The sequence below is a fragment of the Mustela erminea genome, chromosome 21 (genome assembly GCF_009829155.1).
Source record: "Mustela erminea isolate mMusErm1 chromosome 21, mMusErm1.Pri, whole genome shotgun sequence".
Taxonomy (NCBI): Eukaryota; Metazoa; Chordata; class Mammalia; order Carnivora; family Mustelidae; genus Mustela; species Mustela erminea.
The window spans coordinates 26,422,813-26,444,481 of NC_045634.1; the positions used below are offsets into that span (position 1 = coordinate 26,422,813).

A 21,669-nucleotide genomic window follows, 5' to 3' on the forward strand; every position below is an offset into this window, starting at 1 on the left:
CGTCTTGAAGGCTACACACTGACAACCTAGAGGGTTTGAAACTCGTGGGTGGGGCCGTTGATTGTTGCCTGTTTACTGCATTCTCTCTGAATTTTGTCTCTAACATCTGTATTTTCCTCCTAGAGTTTCTGCATCCACAAACAAATGAACACACAAGACAAAGAGCTCACAACAACGACCCACTGCCCAGATTTAGAACAACCAACAGAAAGCCAGTTATTTCTGAGAGATGGAAGTTCACAATCCTGCCTTTTGGATTATTCAGTATCTTTCAAACTTATTTATTTATTTGACAGATAGAGATCACAAGTAGGCAGAGAGGCAGGCAGAGAGAGAGGAGGAAGCAGGCTCCCCACTGAGCCGAGAGCCCGATACGGGGCTCAATCCCACAACCATGAGATCATGATCTGAGCTGAAGGCAGAGGCTTTAACCCACTGAGCCACCCAGGTGCCCCAAATTCAGTATCTTTCAGATAGTTAACTGTCTGTGATTTAAAATCAAGATCCACAAAGAAATAAAGTAAGGCAGCAGTCAAAGATGAACCCTATTGAGTCTGCAAATCCCGCCCCCATCCCGGACCCCACTGCTTCAGGCCAAGCCCTATTTTTTTGCTGGGACTATTACACTTGGCTCCCTCCTGCTCTCCCTGCATAATCCAGTCACTGGGGCTGAATCCCAGTGGGCGAGCCGGAGAGGGTCACAGGGGAAAATCAGAAGGAACAGGGCCCAGACGTCATCATGAGTTTAGATATCGTGGTGGTGACACTAACAAGATGCCAGATTTGAAGCCCCAGGTTTACACACACACGCATAACACATATGAAGTCATCCGGGCTGCCGTGTGAAGAATGATGGCAGGAAGCAAGAGGCTTGCGGGAGCGGAGCGGAGCCGTGATGGATGCTGGGATGTGGCCGTAGCAGAGATGGAGAGACCTGGATGGATTCAGGGCATCTTGGAAGCAAAGGAGGGAGAACTTGCTGTTGGACTGAACGTAGGCAGAGTGGAGGAAAGAGAAATTAAAGATAAACCCTAGATATTTGGCCTCGGTGACCGGGTGGATGCAGTTCTGCCCTGAGCTGGGATAGAAGACGGAAGAACACAGAATTTGGGAAGGGGGGGAGGGGTGGAGAAGCCGAGAGCCGGACTTGGGCCATCTTAAACCTTCGACACCTTCTAGGATGTGCTGATTTCCATCCCGCTCCCTGGCTCTGGTTCTTCCCTGTCCCTTCTCATCGGAGGGCTACAAGCTCCATCTTTTTCTATCCAGGCTTACTCCCTTAGTGAATTCCTCCAGCGACCTATATGCTGACAGCTCCCAAATTTTAATCTCCAGGCCAGAACCTGCCCCTGAAGTCCAGGCCCATTTATCCAGTTGCCTAGTCCACACCTCTGACAGCACAAAATTCCCTCCAATCCAGGGTTACCAGATAAAGTGAGAAGAACAGCAAGTAATTTTTTAGGGTAAGCATAAACAGTCTTGCATGGGATGTACGTCAACTAAAGAAGAATCTGTTGTTTAGCTGAAATCAGATTTAGCTAGACATCTTGCATTTTCATTTGTCAAATCTGGCAACTTTGTCTGAAAACGTGTTCAACCCACTGTCTTCTCCATCCTAATCGATAGCAACTTCATCCTTCCAACAGCTCGGGCCAAAGACACTGGCACCGTCCTTCGCTCTTCTCTTTCTCTCACATTCTGTATCCAGTCTGTCAGCACATCCTATTGGCTCTGCTTTCAAAACACATCCACCACCCGAAGCTTTTTACCACCTTCGCTGCTGCTGCTCGGGTGCGGGACGCCATTCGCTACCAACAGAGCGAACATAGCCTTCCATTTCCTTTCCCTCACTCCCTTAGAGTCTGTTCTCAACAAATCAAACAAAAGGATCTTTTAAAGAGTTAACCAAATTATGTTAGTCTTCTGCCCAAAACTGCCACTAGATTTTCATTTCGGTCAGTATAACCCCCGCCCACCCCCAGGGTCCTTACTACAGCCAACCGAGCTCCATGGGATCTGTTCCGGCTCCATCCCCTCCATTTCTTCTCTGACCTTGTGTCCTACTGCCCTGCCCTCCTTCACTTTGCCTCAGCTCTTCTAAACTCCTTGATGGTTCTAGAACTCCACAAAGTCCCACTCCTGCCCCAGCTGCTGAACCTTGCTGTACCCTCAGCCTCAAATGTTATTTTCCCCGGATACCCACATGGCTCACTCCTCCGCTCCTTCAAGTCTTTGCTCAGATGTTGCCTTCTCAGTAGGACGTCCCTAACCATCCTCCTTACAACTGCAACACCAGCTCCTTCATCTTGACGCTCACGATCCCTCTCCTCTGCTTTGTTTTTTCTCCAAGAGCTTTCCAGCTTCTGAGGTACCACCAAATTCGCTTATGTGTGATGTTAATTGTCTCTTCTAGAAGAGAAGCTGGCAGAGATGGATGATCAATGCATCTTAGTAGTATCAATAAATCGATGAATCAGTGAGGCAGTGGGTTATACAAATTTGGAATTCCAGGCGTCGGGGCTGGAGATGAAGATTTGGGAGGCATCAACATGTAGAGATGCCGAATGCCATGGGATTGGAGGGGGTTGCCCGGAAGAATGTACAGAGCTAGGCACCAGAAGAGGGCCCAGGGCGCTAGAAGGCCAAATGGAGAAGGGAGAACAAACAGAAAGAATGAAAGGTAGCATCGCCGAAGGTAGAGGGAAAACCAGCCTCGAGTCAAGAACTGTGAGAGGAAATTGTTTCAAGACGGAGGGGGGTGGTGACCTGAACTGAACCCAGCTGGGAAATCAAATGAGAGCAATACAAAGATGCTACCAGTGAAGTCGGCAACCTGGAGGTGACCAGAAATGGTGGCAAAGGCAGTCCCTGTGGGGTCGGGAGGATGGAAGCTGGTCCAAAGTGAGATGAGGAAGCAGAGAGGAAGCGGAGGCTGCCATAGCACATGTCTTCCAAGGGCTGTGGCTGCAAGAAAGCAGCCCAGAAATGGGACAAGAGCTGGAGGGGGCCGAGAAGAGAGGCCTGACTCATGGAGGGTAGGGGTCCCGTTACTTATGAAAGGGTGTGCGCTTAGAGGAAAATGCTATGGCACAGATGGAGTGGTGAGCCAGGCATGAGAGAGGGGCACCTGAAGCCAGTCGTTAACAAGGCAAGAGATGGGACTGGCCACGAGAGGAGAGGTTGGCTTCCGACACACTCAAACAGCTGGACAGAGAGTGTGGCCGAAGGCATGGCCAGTTGGGTGGTCTGAGTGGTGAGCAGATGAGGGTGTACCTGACTCCTTCTCTACAGATGTCTGTGTGTCCCCTGTTGGGTGATAAGCTCTGAAAGGGCTTTTCTCTGTGGCCCTTCTCTGCTCCCTCAGTACCATATGAGGCAGTCACAGAAGACTCACAAGGTGAGAGAGTATTTAACTGAACAGTGTAACCCTGAAGGGTGGCAAGTGACACCATCCCAAAATGTACCACCTTTACTACTCTTGGTCCAACGTGGTATAAAAGCAAGGGGTTCCAACTACTTTTTTGGGTCTTCGTTTTCCTACAGGGGTTCCCACGCCCACGTGAAATCCGTAAGTTTTTCTCTCGTAGATCTGTCTTGCGTTGATTTCATTCTCAAGCCCAGCTAAAGACCCTAAGAGACGACACGTCAAGTCTGGTGCCCCCAGCACTACTTTCTTGTAGCAAATGTGCCGCCCAGAAGAGCCCTATCCAGAAACACGTTCAGTTCACACACCGAAAAATCTGGAGGAAAAAAAAAAGAAAAGGACGGAGGGAGGAGACCACAAGCTGTCAACCTCACGCACCTGGGGCTGCACTTAGAATGGCCAACCCATTTTTTTAACTGGAATTGGGCCGAGAGAGTGAAAACTAGCAGCCACAACCTGAGAAATGGGATGGAAGCAAAGCCAGGGGTGACTACAGAGGAACTGGGCTCATGACTCTGTCCACGTGCTGAAGTCAGGTTGCTTTGCTGGAATCTCCCTCATCTCTTTGCCACACCAATAGTCTAGTAATTTCCACCATAGGAAGCATTTAAGGAGGGCATCCTGTAAAAAGAACTAGGCTGTAGGCGGAACACAGTAGACTCATTAGCTCTGTCCTGTTACTGAGAACCTGCTTTCCCCAGTTATCTTCAGTCTCTAGGGGTTGAAACCTATTTGCAACATATCCTAAGGAGGGAAACACAAATTACAAACCTTCTGCTCAGTTCTCCTTATCGCCTTCCTCTTTTGAGGTGGGGTGTCACTGACACCAGAGCAGAAACTCATCTGCTACTGGGAGCGCCCCTCAACTCTGTTGCAGTTAGCTCCGCTGAGGAATAGGGTGGCCCTGTTCTCTAACGGGGTACCAGCTCGGGTTCCTCATTAAACATGTTCCTTGACCACGGGCTTTTCCAGTCTTGTGCCATTGCAAAAGATTCCCGGTTTCTAGATAGGCTCCGGGTCAGCATCCGGGCACCCCATAGAGAATCACACCGATGAGCTGCCTGGACCCAGCCAACAAGGATGCTAGGTGTCCAAAACCAGATGCCTTCCCCTAATTGGAAAGAGGAGGGCCCTGACCTGGCTGGTGGGGATTATCTGATATTCTCTATGGAATCATAATGTCATTATCACATCTAAGGAAATTAATGATAATTTCATGATGTCATCCTATATTCAATTAGGGTCAAATTTCCCCCATTTGTTTCCAAGATGTCTTTTATAGCTGTTTTTGTTCAAGCCAAGACCCATTCAAGGTTCACAGGTTACATCTGAGTACATGTCTTTTTTCTCCCAGAACTACTACCCCTGTGTGCTCAACTCCCTGCCCCCCACTCCTTTCCCCCTAAAACTCTGGCTTTTTGGACTGTCTGTGCCAGTTATCTCACATTCTGGATTTTTCTGATTGTTTCCTTATGTTGTAATTTAACTTGTTCTATTCCCTCTAGAGGTTAGCTCTGGAGACATTTGATTTGATTTAGATTTAACATTTTGACAAAAATATTCGTAGTTGATGTTGGGTATTTCAGACTACACCATACCACAAGGCATGGAACAGTGAACTGTCTCACTATTAGTAATGGGTTTGATTAAGGTATTGACAGCCAGGGGCTCCTGGGTGGCTCAGTGGGTTAAGCCTCTGCCTTTGGCTCAGGTCATGATCCCAGGGTCCTGGGATCGAGCCCCACATCGGGCTCTCTGCTCAGCAGGGAGTCTGCTTCCCCCTCTCTCTCTGCCTGACTCTCTGCCTATTTGTGACCTCTGTCAGATACATAAATAAATAAAATCTTTTATAAATAAATAAATAAAAGGTACTGATGGCCAGACCTTTCCACTGACCTGGTATGTTTTCCTCTGAAGGCAGTTAACAATGCGGGTGGTGATGCTTGGGCACCATGTAAATATCCTTTTCTTATGGGGATCCTCTTTCTCAGGTGGGGAAACATTCCAAACTCTTTCAAATTGACATATTCGATGACCCCTGGGCAGTGAGTCTTCCTGTCTTTACGTCTGTGAAGACCACATGTGGACCCCAAATTCCATCTTGAGAATTTTAAGTCCCTTGGGAACAGGGAATCGGAGAAACAGATCGGTCATCTGTTACCGGAAGGAAGAAACAAGTGGCTTCCTCCAAATTTAGGAAGAAAACTAGGGTAGGAGTGAGATGGGAAATTACACGCTGAGGAACCTCCCACTAAGCGTGAACTCCCATCAAGTCAGCCCTTTACTTTGAGGGTCTTTGAGTGTGGGCTTGGCAAGTATCAACACCATTTTTGAGATAAAGGTGTTGGAGTCATCCTTCCTATTCCTGGGTGGGCGGTGGGTTGTTGTAAGTTAACTTACTATATCCACACCTGTGGCTTGCTATCGGCCTGGTTCTGGAAATTCCAGGCTGCGTGGACAGGCCCCTGGGAGTAGATGGGCCTCTTTCAGTCAATCTCCTTTATCCTCTGGATCATGTCAGCTTTTTGGACTCCAAGGGATAGGAAAACTAAAGAAAAAGACAACTGGAAAATAAGCTGAAAGAGAAAAAGGAAGCATTTCAATAACTGCCCCATACAAAGTCTCTGGGTGTTTATTAGTTTCTCCTCGGGAGAGATGAGAAGATTATGAATGTCTTGTCCAAAATGAAATTGCATTCTCAAAGGTGCTAGCTGAAAGTCATCCCGGGGTCACTCCCAGCCAGATGAGGTCAAATACACTAACCGAGGGGGACAAAGCAATATGTTCCTCAAGGAAAGAGCTATCCTAATATACCTCACCTGACCCTGGGACAAGATATGTGCAAGAAATCTGGCAAACCAGCCAATGGGCTTTTTCTCTCTTACCAGAGATACTAACCCAGGCCCAGAGCTTCTCATGTGACTTTTCAGATTGAAATTCAACAGGGTCCTACGCTGACCAAGACAAACGAAGTAGGGTGGAAAGAATTTGCACAACGGCAAAGTTCCTTAACCACTCAACAACTATTTATTGAGGACTAATTGCTAACTAAATGTGCAAGGTTTAGGAGGGGAATAAAGAGCCCCTTTCCTTGTATTCCCCCACACGCGTGAACTAGCAGAGAAATCAGGAGCAGGTGAAATGCCGGCCTTATTACTAATAAGCTGGGGGAGAGCATGACTCTATGGCTAAGTGATCTTGCTATGTGGATGACACTCATTACATTCCCCAGTCCCAGCTGTCCCACAAGGGCAGACCCTTAGTCCGTGGCAGAGGGGACATGGGAAATGCACATTCTTGGTGACAGGTGGGATTGACAAGAGCCTCCAGCAAGTTCCCACCTATTTTTCAACCATTTCTCACCCTATCCTTCCCTCCAAGCTGTTCTAAGGCTTTGCCACGATTCCAGAGCAATCCCAAAAGATCTGTATAAAGTGTGCTCAGATGGTCCTAAGTTCTGCTGGCCCCATCAAATCCCTTCTTTCCGTATCTATCTAGGTTCGAATATTAGGTCATGCCGATCATGTGGTCTTAATTCAAATGAATCTCAAATTTATTGAAACATTAGATCATGTAAGAAGAATATTCAAAGAGAAAAGTGAGACCAACACTTTAAAAAGAAGGAAAATAATATAAAATGTATAAATTGTAATATCCAATATGTAATAATAGAATGTGCTATATAACATACATTTGTCTAGGGCAGGATGACCAGCACAGAGACATGCATCTCTGTCTGAAAGCTTGTTGAGGGGCACCTGGGTGGCTCAGTGGGTTAAAGCCTCTGCCTTCAGCTCAGGTCCTGATCCCAGGGTCCTGGGATCGAACCCCGCATCGGGCTCTCTGCTTGTCAGGGAGCCTGCTTCCCCTCCTCTCTCTCTGCCTGCCTCTCTGCCTGCTTGTGATCTCTGTCTGTCAAATAAATAAAAATTTAAAAAAATTTGAAAAAGAAAGAAAAGAAAGAAAGCTTGTTGAAAGACTGCCGTCTCCACGATTCACAGCTTCTCCCCTTCTTTGAGCAAAGAATCCATTGGCTTTCTGGGACTTCAAGGTTAGAAGTTGTTTTGTTTTGTTTTTTTGTTTGTTTGTTTGTTTTTTCTTTTCTCCCTCCCATGGCATTGGCAGCAAGACATCTGTAGTGGAGGGTAAGTGGATGGAAGTGACACGGGGAGAGTTTAGCTGACATGGAAACTGGGAGGGACCTGAGCCAGTCAGAGCAAAGATGGGTTGCCGTGAGCTGGTACTGCGCCATCCGAGAGCATCAACTAGCTCAATGGGACTGAGAAGGCTTGGTTTATCGGGCTAAGGGCTGGTGATGTCCATCTGCGAGGGGACGGGTGAAACTGTAAGGACTGAGAAGGGAGGGTGGAGAGAAACAGACGGCCACGGCTCAGCATCTGGTGACTTTCCCAGTTAAGGAGACAGAGAAGGACTAATCCACACAAGAAAAGGGTCCTAGACATGAAAGCAAATGGAATGCGATTTCCGTGAAGGCAAAATCAGACAACGGCAAGAAATGGAGATACTGTCGAGCACCACAAAGGTCAAGGACAATGTGGAGTGTTTGAAAAGCGAGTAGGAACGCTGCCAACTTCTTTAGAATGCCTCACCAGCAGTATAGTATGTCTCTGGAGCCCCAACTGGGAGGGCAGATAATGACTTCGGGGAAGCCATGCACAGCCTCCCTTTACAATCTGTTGATGACGAGCCTCTGTTATATGCTTAGCACAGGACCTAATCTAGAAGCACTTGTCCCTGCTTTCTCAACTCAATGTAGCCCAAAAATTCCGAGGTCCTCTACTATAAACTAAGAAAGAGTTTGAAAAACCCAGTTTGGGAATCCAGCAAACAGAAAGGTACATTCTCTTTATGGATCCTGTGTAATCCAGTCTGGAACTCATTAGTTGCTGAAATAACTTGTTTTGAACTTTTACAAAATGATCTGTTTAGAACTGCGATCAGAAAGCAGAATGCCTGCTGTAAAGAATGTCTAAAGGTCCATTAGAACTGCAAAAGCAAATAGGTTTGATCTTCAGAGCTAAAGTCAATCAACTGATGGTAGCTCCTTAAAGGTGTGTGTTGAGAAGACTTTTTTGAGGTCACCAGAGGTCAGCAGTAAAGAATGCCAGGAAAAACTTAGCCATGTCTGGCGTGGGTCCCTAACTCCTCCACTCCGGCCAAATATTTGCTATTTCTATACCGCTCTTTCCCCAAATCATACAAGACTGGCCAATCAGTATTTTCCTGGGATGTAGCATCTTGAACATTATTTTTCTAATCTATCTATGACCTTGTACATTTGCTGTTTTGTCTTCGACTTGTTTAGGCAGAGAACAACACCCTGAAAAAGAGAGCATTTGTATACTGACAAAGACAGAATCTGGGAAGGGTCTCCCTGATGGAAGTAATACAGTTTTGATGTCTGGATAGCAGAGGATGGTTTTCTACAATTTGACACAGGAAATCAAGGGTAATAAGTTGACCCTTCATCTTTCCCAGGGGATAAACAGCAAGTCCTATGTGTATGGCTTGATTGTTACAGAATCTGACAAATTTGTTTTTGCAGTCATAGTAGGTTCAAGTAAAATTCAGTGAGCTCTGTCTTCCTTTATTCAGACCCAACTGTCCAGTGCACAGTTGGTATTTTGTGATAGTGACTGTCCATGTAATGCCTTTATAACAGGCTTGTGCTATGTATGTAGATAAACAATTAAGCATTATTGGGCACCTGGGTGGCTCAGTGGGTTAAGTCTCTGCCTTCGGCTCAGGTCATGATCTCAGAGTCCTGGGATTGAGTCCTGCATTGGGCTCTCTGCTCGGCAGGGAGCCTGCTTTCTCTCTCTCTCTCTGCCTGCCTCTCTGCCTCCTTGTGATCTCTCTGTGTCAAATAAATAAATAAAATATTTTTAAAAAAAGAATTAGGCATTATTAAAATTAATTTCTCATTTCCTCTACTCAACTTGGTATTTTATGTCTTGCTTTGGAACCAAAAGCGTTCTTGTGTTTTCCTTTCAAACATGTTTTCTCCCCAAACATGAACTAAATGCATCAGTTTTTAATTTTAGAGAAAAGATACAACCTCAGTGTTCCCTTAGTGCGCTGAGAAGTAGATCCCTGGCAGATCCATTGATCAGTCAGTAATATGGACTAGTACTGGTTCCATTCATCATCTTCATTCCAAGAAGGCCTAGGTTAGCAAAATTTTATGACATTCATGCAAAAACATATTTATTAAGGACATATAGTGTGTTTGCACTGTTCTAGGCACTGAAAATATAGCTGTGAGCAAGACATGGTCCCTGTTCCCAAGGAGCTTAAATTTTAGTGGGAGAAGACTGTCAAGTAACTATATGATCTGAAGAAAAATTAAAGGGAAAGGGGGAGATAATGCATCATTGGAACACTTTTTCCTTTCACTGATGTTCTTTTTGAGTTGTGTTCGTATGCAATCTCAAATTTCCAGAAACTCAAGATTTGTTTGGATTAATATCATATTAGCAGGACTAATGATATTAAAATTCTGGCGAGAAGGCTATGGTCAGATAATTGTTCTTTTTTTATTTTTTATTTTATTTTTTAAATATTTTTATTCTTTTAGAGGCACCACTGGGATAGATAATCATTCTTTAGTTAGAATGTCATAGATTATGGTCTTTCTTCTAACCTGGATGGAGTTGGGTAAGAATTTTAGTAGAGGAACACAGGGCATTCTACAACATAAAATAGGTATTTGTGGAGTGATGGAGGGAGAAAATGAAATGGAAATTTGAGAGCAGAACACTGCAGGCCAGAGGGAAGAGTAAGTGCAAAGGCCCTGTGGCTGAAGTGATAGATATGTTCAGGGCACAGCAAGGTGGCCAATCTGATATGGCTGGAATAGAGTGAACTGAAGGAGAGTGCTAGGAGAAGTCAACACGCAGAGCCTGATGAAATGTGGCCTTTTAGGCCACTGTAAAGATTTTGGATTTTACTCTAATTTGGGCATCCACTGAAGGACGTTCAGCAGAGGAGAGACTGATTTGCTGAATCTCTTTAGCGGCTTTGTTGAAAATACACACATGGGGCACCTGGGTGGCTCAGTGGGTTAAGCCTCTTCCAGCTCAAGTCATGGTCTCGGGGTCCTGCGATCAAGTCCCACATTGGGCTCTCTGCTCAGCAGGGAGCCTGCTTCCTCCTCTCTCTCTCTGTCTACTTGTGATCTCTCTGTCAAATAAATAAATAAAATCTTTAAAAAAAAAAAAAGAAAATACACATATGGACATGGGTAGAAACAGGAAGATTGGTTGGGAAGACATTACAACAGTTCTGGCAGAAGTGATTGACGATGGTCTAGACGAGGTAAAGATCAGCAGAGCAGCAAGCCACTTAATATATCTTGAAGGTCACGCTGATGGGATTTGCAGACAGATTTGTCTGGGAGTGTAAGAGAACTAAAGGAACCAAGGATGACTCTAAGATTTTTGGCCCGAGCAACTGAAAGATGGAACTGCCCTTTACTACAAAGAGAAAGACAAGGAAAGAACAGGCTGGTGGCCACGTCATGGGGGTTGGGGAGTACAAAGACTAAGGGCTAAGGTATTTCATTTGAGATGGCCATCAGACAGGCAAAGGGCAGGAGGGCGGAGGGCTAGGCGAACTGAGATGTGGGTTGGGTTGATCGTACACATTTGGGAGCCATCCAAGTACACAAGGAGTTTAAAGCCACCAGACAGGCTGAGATTCTGCAGGGAACATTCATCAGTGTCCTTCAGAAGCCTCCGCCTGGGACACTCCAGCCTCGGAGGACAGGAAGAAGGAGCACATACAGCAAAATAGAATGAGCTGGAACAATGTGTGAGGTCGGCGGGGATGCGCGAGCAAGTGCACTCTGTACCCTGGAGGCCGAGTGAAAAGAGACAAAATGTTTTAAGAAAGAGTGACCATTTGTGTCCAGTGCTGGCATTTGGAACGATAAGGACAGAGAACCAACAATTGAAGTGGACAATGCGAAGCCAGTTTCCTTGGAATGCTGGAGACAAAGCCGTTCTGAAGAGAATGGAAGGGAAGAGAGTCAAGCCCTTTGGGGAGTTTCGCCCCACAGGTGAGTGAAAATGGGACACGAGTTGGGGGAGGACGTAGGACTGCTGCTGTCACTATTTTTTCCTTCTTGTTTTTAAGATGGGAAATGCTGCAACATTATATGCCAGTAGGAAGTCCAGTGGAAGGGGCAGGCGAGGGTCATTTGGACCAGAAGGCGTAACCATGGCAGCGAAGTCCCCATGTGCAGGTGGGTGGGGCTTCTAGAACAGAGAGCCATGCCCTGGAAGGCGATGGAAGGCAGGCAGGCCAAGAGAGCTCAGTTCTGTAGAAAGAGCGGCTGGAGAACTCCGATGAACCTTGTTGTTGCCAGTGAAAAGAGAAGTGAATTAATCCACTTGTGAGTGTAGAGGGCGGAAGCCACTGCACATTTGCAGGGCAGCAAGAGCAGAACAGGGGTCCCCAGAGTGAGAAGGGGGCTACAGATTGGAGGAGGTCTGTGAGGCCCCGCTAACCTCCTTCCGGCCCCCCAGGCTGCAGAAGCCAAGTGGGCTGAGCTGGGTGTAGACAGGGTTGAGGGTAAAGAAGCAAAGGAGTTGAGAATGTGTGCGAACACTGGAGGTGTGATGGGCCCTGGAGTCCGAGTCAGGTAAAGGGACCAAAGCCAACCTGAGAAGGTGAGGGAGTGGGAAGGTTCGGCGGGAGGATTTTGGAGGTCCTGGTGCTGAAGGGGAGCTCGAGTCAGAGTAGAGAAAGGAAGGACCCAGAATGACAGGAGGTGGTGGTCAGAGGGTAGGATGCTGAAAATCAAGAACGGCCCTTTGGTAGCCGGTGAAGATTCTGGTAATCACAAAGTCTCAGGCTAAAGCGGGATGAAGTATTTGAAGCGAGAGGGGTCAAGGCCAATGGACTGAATGGATTATGTCTGTCAATGATTTCTGGTTTTGCTCTCACATCTACTAAATGTTTTTGGAAAAACCGTGTATCCTCTCAGACACAGAACCTGACCTCTAAAATGTTCTGTCATGAGCTTACATGTGTGCAAAAAATATAAATTCTGGCATATTATCTACATCAGCATTTTATTTATTATTTATTTATTTAGGAAGCTCTATGCTCATTGTGGGGCTGGAAATCAGGACCTCAAGTTCAACAGTCTCCCGCCGGACCGACTGAGCCAGCCAGATGCCCCATACCGCCATTTTAAAATAAAGCCATTAGCATTACTCAAAGTCAATGGAATATAAACACTCTGCATGTAAAGGCATCAACAGATAAGAGTTTAACACTATTTTCTCCCTGAAATTATACATCCATTCCACTTCCCCCACAAAATAGTACCCTAATGATGCATTCTTTAGGTTTAAGGATTGCTTGGCTACCCTCTTCTACTTCTTTGCAACAAAAATATGCCTCTAAGTTAAAAACTTTCTGAACTGTGAGTATTACGATCACTAGTGCACAACTGCTTAAAACATTATAAGATTGATAATTTATTAAAGATAAGGAAAACTGTGTAAAGCATGACAAAGATTTGCGAGTGCGTTTTATGCACTTTGTGAAAGGTTTCCCAATACCGGTATTTCGGGTGTTCCCCAGGTTCAAATATTCCCCAAAGATTCCCCCAAAACTTAAAAAAATTTGAGGCAGCCAAATGAATTGCTCTCTTACCTAGCACGGCATTCAAGACTATCATGAAACAATGGGAGTAAAAAGCTGGTGCTTTTTCAATGTTTTAGAAGAATTTATGGCACTTCAGCAGTTTGGGAAAAAACTTGACATGATGTTCCACAGCATGATGGTGGTAGGGAAAGGGCTTTGCTCTTTTTTTTTTTCTTTTTTCTTTTCCTTTCCTTTCCCTCTTTCCCTTTTTTCCTTCCTCCCTCCCTTTCTTTTCTTTCTTTCCTTTCCTTTTTTTCTCTTTCTTTCTCTCTTTTCTTTCTTTCTTTCTTTCTTCTTTTCTTCTTCCTTTTCTTTTTTTCTATTCTTTTCTTTTCTTTCTTTCTTTCTTCATGTAAAACGAGCATGACTGTGAAAAGGGAGCAGGGAGATTTTCCTTTTGCCCATCACCCACCCTTGAACTCAATACTTTGTTCGCTTCTGAATAAACAAACTATTCTCAAAATAGCTTTACCAAACCCATTTCTAGAGACTGACAGGAAGCCTGTTGCTTCTCAGTATATAGAGGCCAGCCCATCAGTTACTGCTTTACAGGGAGTTACACCCCAGCCCCTCTTCCCCATAAGCCTCCGTATTCTTGATACCGCTGGTACCACTGTTCAAAGGCCTTAGGGACAAGGCCTTGTACCTTCTTTCTGTCAGTCAGGTGGAGGAAGGGTTTTAAGCCTTCCTAAACGAATCTGATACAACAAATAACAATATTGTTCAAGTCAGAATTGGTTCTGGTTCCAGGAATAATGTACTAACCTTATTCTTCATGGCTACTGAGCTTTCCAAAGACCCCAACTAATAACAAGGTGAAACAAAAAGATTTCCTACTCTCTCAACTCAACGGTGCTAGAAATGGTAAATTTGGAACTCTGCCAGTTACTGCCTGGAGTTGTAAGTCTTGGGCAACGGACCACCCCTTTTCTCCAGAGGCTCTGTGCCTTGTACACAATTCAGATTTTGGTTCTATCTACAGAAAGTATTTCCGTACCCTTTCACAGAAATTTTTGACCATGACATTGGTTAAGAAATTCTGCCTTTTCAGTAAATGCATTTTACAGAAACAGATTATATTACTTTGAAATAACAATAAAAATCTCCAAGGACAACAGTTTACTTGATCTTTATAGTTTCTAAAGCCAAAGGGGTATCACGACAGTAAATCCTAATAAATGTCAGAGCCCACTGGGAGCACCAAATTTTCCCCAGAGTCAGTTCTTCCATCATTGACTCAAATGGTAATACTAAAATATGGTTTGGGTTCATATCTTTATTAAAACTTACTCTTTATATTTCCTGTTCTTCCCAGAAACAGGTACAAGATTATTAACAAGGGTCTCTTCTGGAATTTCTCTGATCAAACATGAAGGCTATATAGCTCCTTTGTACCTCAGAAATCTAGGCCAATTTTACCAATCGAGAAACTGAGCACAATACTTTCAAGGTTGAGCTAATAGGGCTACATAACCCAATTACATTTGACGGACAATTCTGACTTGAACAATATTGTTATTTGTTGTATCAGATTCATTTAGGAAGGTAAACCCTTCCTCCACCTGACTGGGGAGTACTGCCTAACAGACAGAAAGAAGGTACAAGGCCTTGTCCCTGAGGCCTTTGAACAGTGGTACCGGCGGTATCAAGAATACGGAGGCTTATGGGAAAGAGGGGCTGGGGTGTAACTCCCTATACAGCATCCTCACCCGAAATAGGGCAGTAGTCTCAAAAAGTTGGAAAGCCTGCCTACTTCCTCAGAGTACAAAGAGCCATTATGGGCAAAATGTGGCAAGATTTCTCAGGACCTCTATCATGAATCTCTAAGAGTAGGGGTATCACAGGCCACATACCCCAGCTTTGGGGGACAGAAGAGCATTCCAGGACCCACTGAACACTTTAGGAAACTCTGGATTGGAATATAATGTCCCCGCGAGGCAGACATGTTGGCTGGTCACCACAGGAATGTTCTAGTTCTAGGGTATGCTTTTGCGAATTACTCTTTCTGCCTACCTACATTATCCTGGAATTGTCATATTAACGTCAAAGGTCAGGATGAGGCAAGGCAGTGGGAAAATGGAAAAGGACAGCAAGGAGACAAATGACACATAGTTCCTGTCTGGGAATTATTTACCAGTGATTGTGTGGTAACATTCTCTTTCATAGCATAATTGGGTTCTTGTTCCCTCAGGAGGATGGTTTTCAGTGGAGCGTTAGGAGTAAAACAAAGATTTGCGTATCTGGTAAAAAACAAAAACAAGCAATCTACCCCAGCAATTTCCCTACCTTAACCTCTCACATAAAGTAGTACCCGGAGCTACTATTTTGCACCTCATGGAGTTAACCACTGGTTATGTAAGCAGGTACTACCACCTCTGACCCTTAAAGTGCTTCTTTACAAAAATGCTTTACCAAGATCCTAAACTCACTCTTGTTAGTTTCAAAGGCTCAGTCTTGTTTTCAGATTTTCAAATGACATGAAAATAATGTATAAAAGTTTTAAAATCTCTCAATCCCAGATAATTAAGCATTTGATCTACACTGGAAAGAGAAACCTAATTAATTTCAGATGCATTTTAACAAAAACTTAAAGAAGAAAAAATAACTTACACCCTTCTATATTTTCCTCTCTTAACTAGCATGGAAAGTTTCTTTTCCATTGTGGAGTCAGGAAAGTTCTAGATTGTCTGTTTTACTAAACTGCACTTCACATTCAGCCAGAATTTCTCCAAAATAACACTAAACTGATGGAGATGTAGAAAACTTTCAGTGTGATACTCAAGCATCATAAATTCAAAGCCAAAGCTACTATAAACATTTTGTAGTCAAAGCTGAGTAACTTTTCAGTCACTATTTTGCTACAGTGTATATAATCTCTTTTTTTAATCTGTGAGAACTGATTTTTTTCAAGTTGGTGAGAAATGCAAATTTATAACCAAAAAGCAAAATGCACCGTAAAGATCAGAGGGAGAAATTTCCGACAGTTGAGGGATTTACCATGTCTCAGGAAGGGCCGGAAGTGCAGTAAAAATCTGTCTTCAAGGCTTGGTAGTGCCAAGTACTACCTAATTCTACATTCCCGATAAGCCTAACAGCAGGTTCTTCTGTCTGTATCCAAACCCTTACTTCCCACTGAGGGCACAATCCCGTATCACGGATCTAAACCCTGAATCTTTGGAGAGCAAACAAGCTGGCTGGCCAAACACCTTTGCTTCTATGTGGGAAGTTTCTAAAATTAATGTACTACATAAACAAAGGACTCTGGTCAAAATAATTCATTTTTGCTGTTCAAAGCAAGAATGTAACAAAACACTGCCATCTGAACAGTCAGAATCAGGAGAGGAAACCCACATATTTAAAAAACCAAAATTGGGGCGCCTGGGTGGCTCAGTGGGTTAAGCCTCTGCCTTCAGCTCAGGTCATGATCCCAGGGTTCTGGAATCAAGTCCTGCATCAGGCTCTCTCTTTGCTTGGCAGGGAGACTGCTTCCCTTCCTCTCTCTCTGCCTTTCTCTCTGTCTACTTGTGATCTCTGTCTGTCAAATAAATGAATAAAATCTTAAAAAAATAAAAAGCCCAAATCATACATTGCCACTGGAGCACTGGATCCTCTCTTAGAATGGACGCCTGGGTGGCTCAGTTGGTTGGGCGACTGCCTTCGGCTCGGGTCATGATCCCGGAGTCCCGGGATCGAGTCCCGCATCGGGCTCCCAGCTCCATGGGGAGTCTGCTTCTCTCTCTGACCTTCTCCTCGTTCATGCTCTCTCTCACTGTCTCTCTCTCAAGTAAATAAATAAAATCTTAAAAAAAAAAAAAAAAGAATGTATTTATTTTTAAGCTAGACGCAAATTTGACCAAATGCTTTTCCGGGGCTAGGCAGGCAGTTTTAGAAGCAACGAAAAACGGAACTCATTAAAAGCAGCCACATTTATTTTAAAAAGAACTAGTCTGAGGCCGGTAGAGAGGTAGCAGCCCTCCACGCTGGGGCAAAATGGGAGGGCGTCCCCGTACATAAACCGGGTGCCAAGTCAAAAGATGAAGATCTCAAATCTTCATTTATGTCGAAAAGGATTGAAGGACGTATCCAAGAAGGCAGGACAAATTTGTATCTAATGCAATTAAAATGAGAAAGACTGCTTTAGTGCGTGTGGGCGCACAAGGCCCAAAACACACTGCAACTCCCCAAATCTCAGGCCTTCGGGGTCAGGACATGTCGGTGTTATCTAATTCATAAGGAAATTTGAATTTTTTTTTTTTAAGTGAAGATTGCCAAATCAAGAATCCACTAGCCAGTGAGCAGCTGAGGAAGTTACATGGAAAATTTTAAGGATTTTTTTCCCCCCAGGCTGTAATGCCAGGCTCAAAAGCAACTACGGACAACCCCACCTGGGACAGCTCTCTCAGCTCACTGAGTAGCATCGGAGGAGATGCGGGTTTTTTTTGTCCTGAGATTAAGAATAAATGAGGCGACCAGAAACCTAGGGGAGTCAGGATAACGTCAGTTACTTTAATACTGATGCAGGTAGGGCACCCAGGTGGCTCAGATGATTGAGTGGTTAAGCGTCTGCCTTCAGCTCAGGTCAACCCAGGGTCCTGGGATGGAGCCCCACGTTGGGCTGCTCGCTAAGCGGGAGCCTGCTACCCGTTTCTCTCTGCCTGCTGCTCCCCGCCCCCTCCCCACTCATACTCTCTGTGTGTCAAATAAATACATTTTTTAAAAAATTTATTTGACAGAGAGCAATCACAAGTAGGTAGAGAGGCAGGCAGAGAGAGAGGGGAAAGCAGGCTCCCTACTGAGCAGAGAGCCCGATGCAATGCGGGGCTCGATCCCAGGACCCTGAGATCATGATCTGAGCCGAAGGCAGAGGCTTTAACCCACTGAGCCACCCAGGCGCCCCAATAAATAAAATCTTTAAAAAAAAATACTGATGTGGGTAATGCTGGTCAATATCTTGGTGTTGGCGGCGGCAGCGGCGGGGGGGAGGGGGTGTTGACAGAAACCTTTATAACGAGGTGGAGTCTCTCTGCATACACGTAGGTACACAGATGCCTTCAAGACCTGTTCGTATTTGTTTTACACTGATAGTCGAGAAACAGCAGTAGTTAACCTTCTGTTGCTTAAAGTGTTTCCCAGAGAAGGGTGGTAAGGAAGTGCTCAAAATTCTCTTTAAATCCTTTTGATTCCATCACACAGAAAGACTTGACTTGGTGCTTATGACTCTTCACCCTTACCTAATAGTATTCATTAATCACACTTCTTAAAAGGGGAGAACAGTTTTGAGGCTGTTTTCACAGCAATCCTACACAGCTAGAATTTAATAAACACTGCTCTGTTTTCATTATATTTTAAAGTAAATCCCGTCAAATCCATTATCAATTTTCCACTCACCAAAGGGATATGCTTTCTTTAAAAAATAAATCGACCTCAAAAAGTGAGTTGTTTTAAAGAGTTTTGAGTAAGTAACACTTTCAAATATAAAATTAGAATGGGGTGTGGACATCCATCAAGATCACTCTAGTTTCTGAAACTTAAAAAACCCTGTTTGAAAGTCCCGTTACCGCGTACGTGAACTAAACACTGTTATCTCATAAACTCAACAATTAGTAGGTTTGTGACCCGGAGAACTCTTTCCTAAGAATGCTAAGGGATGTGAATAATAATAACCATGTTTTTGGCATAACTGGATCTTAAATCACTCGTCTTACAGCTGAACAATCTGCAGGCCAAGGAGGACACGCCAGCCAGCTGAGACCCCAGAGAAATCCGTGTCTCTGGAATCCTCAGACAGGGTACTGTACTGCCTTCACATATAGGATATGATAAAGGAGCTCTGGTCTCTGTAATTGATGTATAGGTTAGGCAACACAGTGAGGGTAATTTCAAGATAACTTACACTTTACTCAAAATAGATTTTCGATGACATCAGACTATGAGCACTTGATTCGGAAGGGCTGAAGGATGGTCTGGCTTACTTCTCCCCCCACTGCTCCTTGAAGACAGGCTCTTCTCCATTTCGGGTGGAAGGGAATGGGGACAGATCCCTCCAAGGAAGCCACCCACTGGGCATATAAAAAGGACAGGGGAGCTGTTTTTTCCAGCTCCCTGTAGGGATATTTTGAAATTTGGTCTCTTTGCTTGCATCCAGGCAACAAGTTATGACCAAAGACTCCAGCCGACCCACAGTTCTGACTGCACTTCCCGGTCCACTCTCCCACTGTCCTCAGGGATGTTTCCAACACCCCTTCCCCTCTTCCCCATCTCAGGCCTTCATGGGGAAAGTGGCAGCTGTTAAAAGAAAATCTCATTTTGCCCAATACCAAATCTAGGGAGCTACCTGCATTCACACATGTTCACTTCCAGAACCCAAGCTCCCAGGTTACAAAGATTCGGATCCTGTCTTGATCCCTGTTTTATTCCCGAGGACCTAAAACAGTGCCTTGTAAGTAATCAGGGTACAGTAAGTATTTCCATAAATGAGTTAGAACAGCATCTTCCTTCTTGACACAGGAACCGGGATTGTCCCTGTGCCTACCTGAGATGAAGCTTTCACGAGTCCAAGTTCACTCCTCGCCTGCCCAGTCAGGTTTCACGTGTGCACTACGCCACTTCTCTTGACAGCATGTATCTGTCCCCTTCTAATGGAATATTCCAATCTGTGTATGACCATGCTGCCTGGTCTCCTTGAGTTAAAATCCTCCCTTAGCTCACCCACACTCAGCTCTGTCCACACTCCACTTTACATCAAAACATGAGTTGTCTGCAACTGCTGATTCTGCTTCTGCCCCCTTCTGCTCACAGCCCACTCCAAGCCATTCCTCATCCCCAAATTCCGAGCCTGGTAACTCCAAAAACCCCTCAACCTAGTGGCTAACTCAGCCCTCACCTTATTTGATCAGCACTTGAATGGCCATTCCCTTCTCGAAAAGCGTCACTTCTGTTGTGGTGTGCCACATTATTCTGCTTTATCTGAGAGATCTGGAAGTTTCCTTTGCTGGCTCCCCATTGCTTTATCTGAGAGATCTGGAAGTTTCCTTTGCTGGCTCCCCCTTCCAAATGCTGGAGGGTCCCAGGGCCCACCCCACCCTCTTCTGGAACGACAGGGTTGCGCCTCAGACCAGCCTCAGACCGTGGGTCCCTGAGCCAGCAGCATCAGCCTGGCTGAAGAGCTTGTTAGGAATGTAGCATCTCAGGTCCCACACCAGACCTACCGAATCTGAATCTGCATCTTAGCAAAAACAGGTGACTCTGAGGTACATTAAAATTTGAGAGGCACTTATCTGTTTACAAGTGATTTCAGTCACGTGGCTTTAAACTCTTATTCATTGGCTAATTCCCAAATGTTTGGCTTCTGGCCCCTTCCTCAATTCCATGCTGCATCCCATGAGAAATCAGGTATCTCAAACCCAAAGGCAATCAGAAATCTTGAATTGTCCCCTCCAGCCTAAAAACCTAAAGTCACCCTTATCATCTCTTTGCTTTCAAATCGCTAGGCCAAAATCCTCCCACTGGCAAGATCTTGAAGACATAAACAGAGTCCTACCACTGGCCACCATTTCCGCTGCTTCTGCCCTGGTCTAAGCTACCAATATCTCTGGGGCAAAGACTTCTAAGAGAGTCTCCTGATACTCCCTGTTTTCACCAAGACTCTCTATGACACATTTTGCATGCAGCATGATATTGTGATCTTCAAAGAAGTCGTCAATATAAACTCAAATATAAACTCTTCAATATAAACCCTTCTGGAATTTACTACCATGGATTTCAAGAGTCATGCTTTTCTAGTGCCTTCCGCAGCGTCAAGTTCTCTCGTCAAACCGACAAGCTTGTTTTACTCTTTTCCCTTAAATCTTTGCTTTCCTCACTTCCTTATTTCCCTCTGGTACAGCTCAAAGATCACCTCCTTCAAGACTTTCTTTAATCACCATAATTAAGACTCACCTACCTTCCCATCCATTTTGTTACTCTGCTTTACTCCCCTCTAATAGTTACCTAATGTTACCTACTCTGACTCCCCATAGAACGTCTGATGCGTGAGCAAGGACTTTTTCTTGTGAAACCACCACTGGTTAGAATGGTGCCACAGCACACAAGGAGCACTCAAGTGTTGAGTCTTCAAGTGTTGGCAGACCACTGGGGACAAGGGACAACTTCTTGTGCATGTTGTTCTAGGGCTAGAGAGTCATAAATCTGGATGTAGAAGGGCACCTGGGTGGCTCAGTGGGTTAAAGCCTCTGCCTTCGGCTCAGGTCATGATATCGGGGTCCTGGGATCGAGCCCCGAGTTGGGCTCTCTGCTCAGCAGGGAGCCTGCTTCCCTGCCTGCTTGTGATCTCTGTCTGTCAAATGAATTTAAAAAAAAAAAAAAAAAAAAAAACTTAAAAAAAAAATCTGGATGTAGAGAAGCCACCTACAGTTTTCAAGAGGCTCAAATTTTCCTAATATGGCAGTTCTAAAAAAACATTTCTGTAGATTAGAATCACCTGGGGATTTAAAAAAAAATTCTAATGTTTCAGCCACATTCCAAATGAATTAGATCACAATTGCTGGGTATGGGACATAAGTATCTGC

At 44.8% G+C, this 21,669-nt stretch overlaps 2 long non-coding RNA genes across 2 annotated transcripts; one reads left to right on the forward strand and one right to left on the reverse strand.

Moving 5' to 3' along the window:
* Positions 1–409: 409 nt before the first annotated feature.
* On the reverse strand, positions 410–7,220 carry LOC116581957. Its single transcript, XR_004282315.1, has 3 exons — positions 5,321–7,220; positions 2,204–2,421; positions 410–1,862 (listed from the first exon to the last, which is right to left on the reverse strand). It is a non-coding gene; the product is annotated as an uncharacterized LOC116581957 (long non-coding RNA).
* Positions 7,221–11,136: 3,916 nt separating this feature from the next.
* LOC116581990 lies at positions 11,137–12,727 on the forward strand. Its single transcript, XR_004282334.1, has 3 exons — positions 11,137–11,504; positions 11,582–11,690; positions 12,546–12,727. It is a non-coding gene; the product is annotated as an uncharacterized LOC116581990 (long non-coding RNA).
* Positions 12,728–21,669: the final 8,942 nt, after the last annotated feature.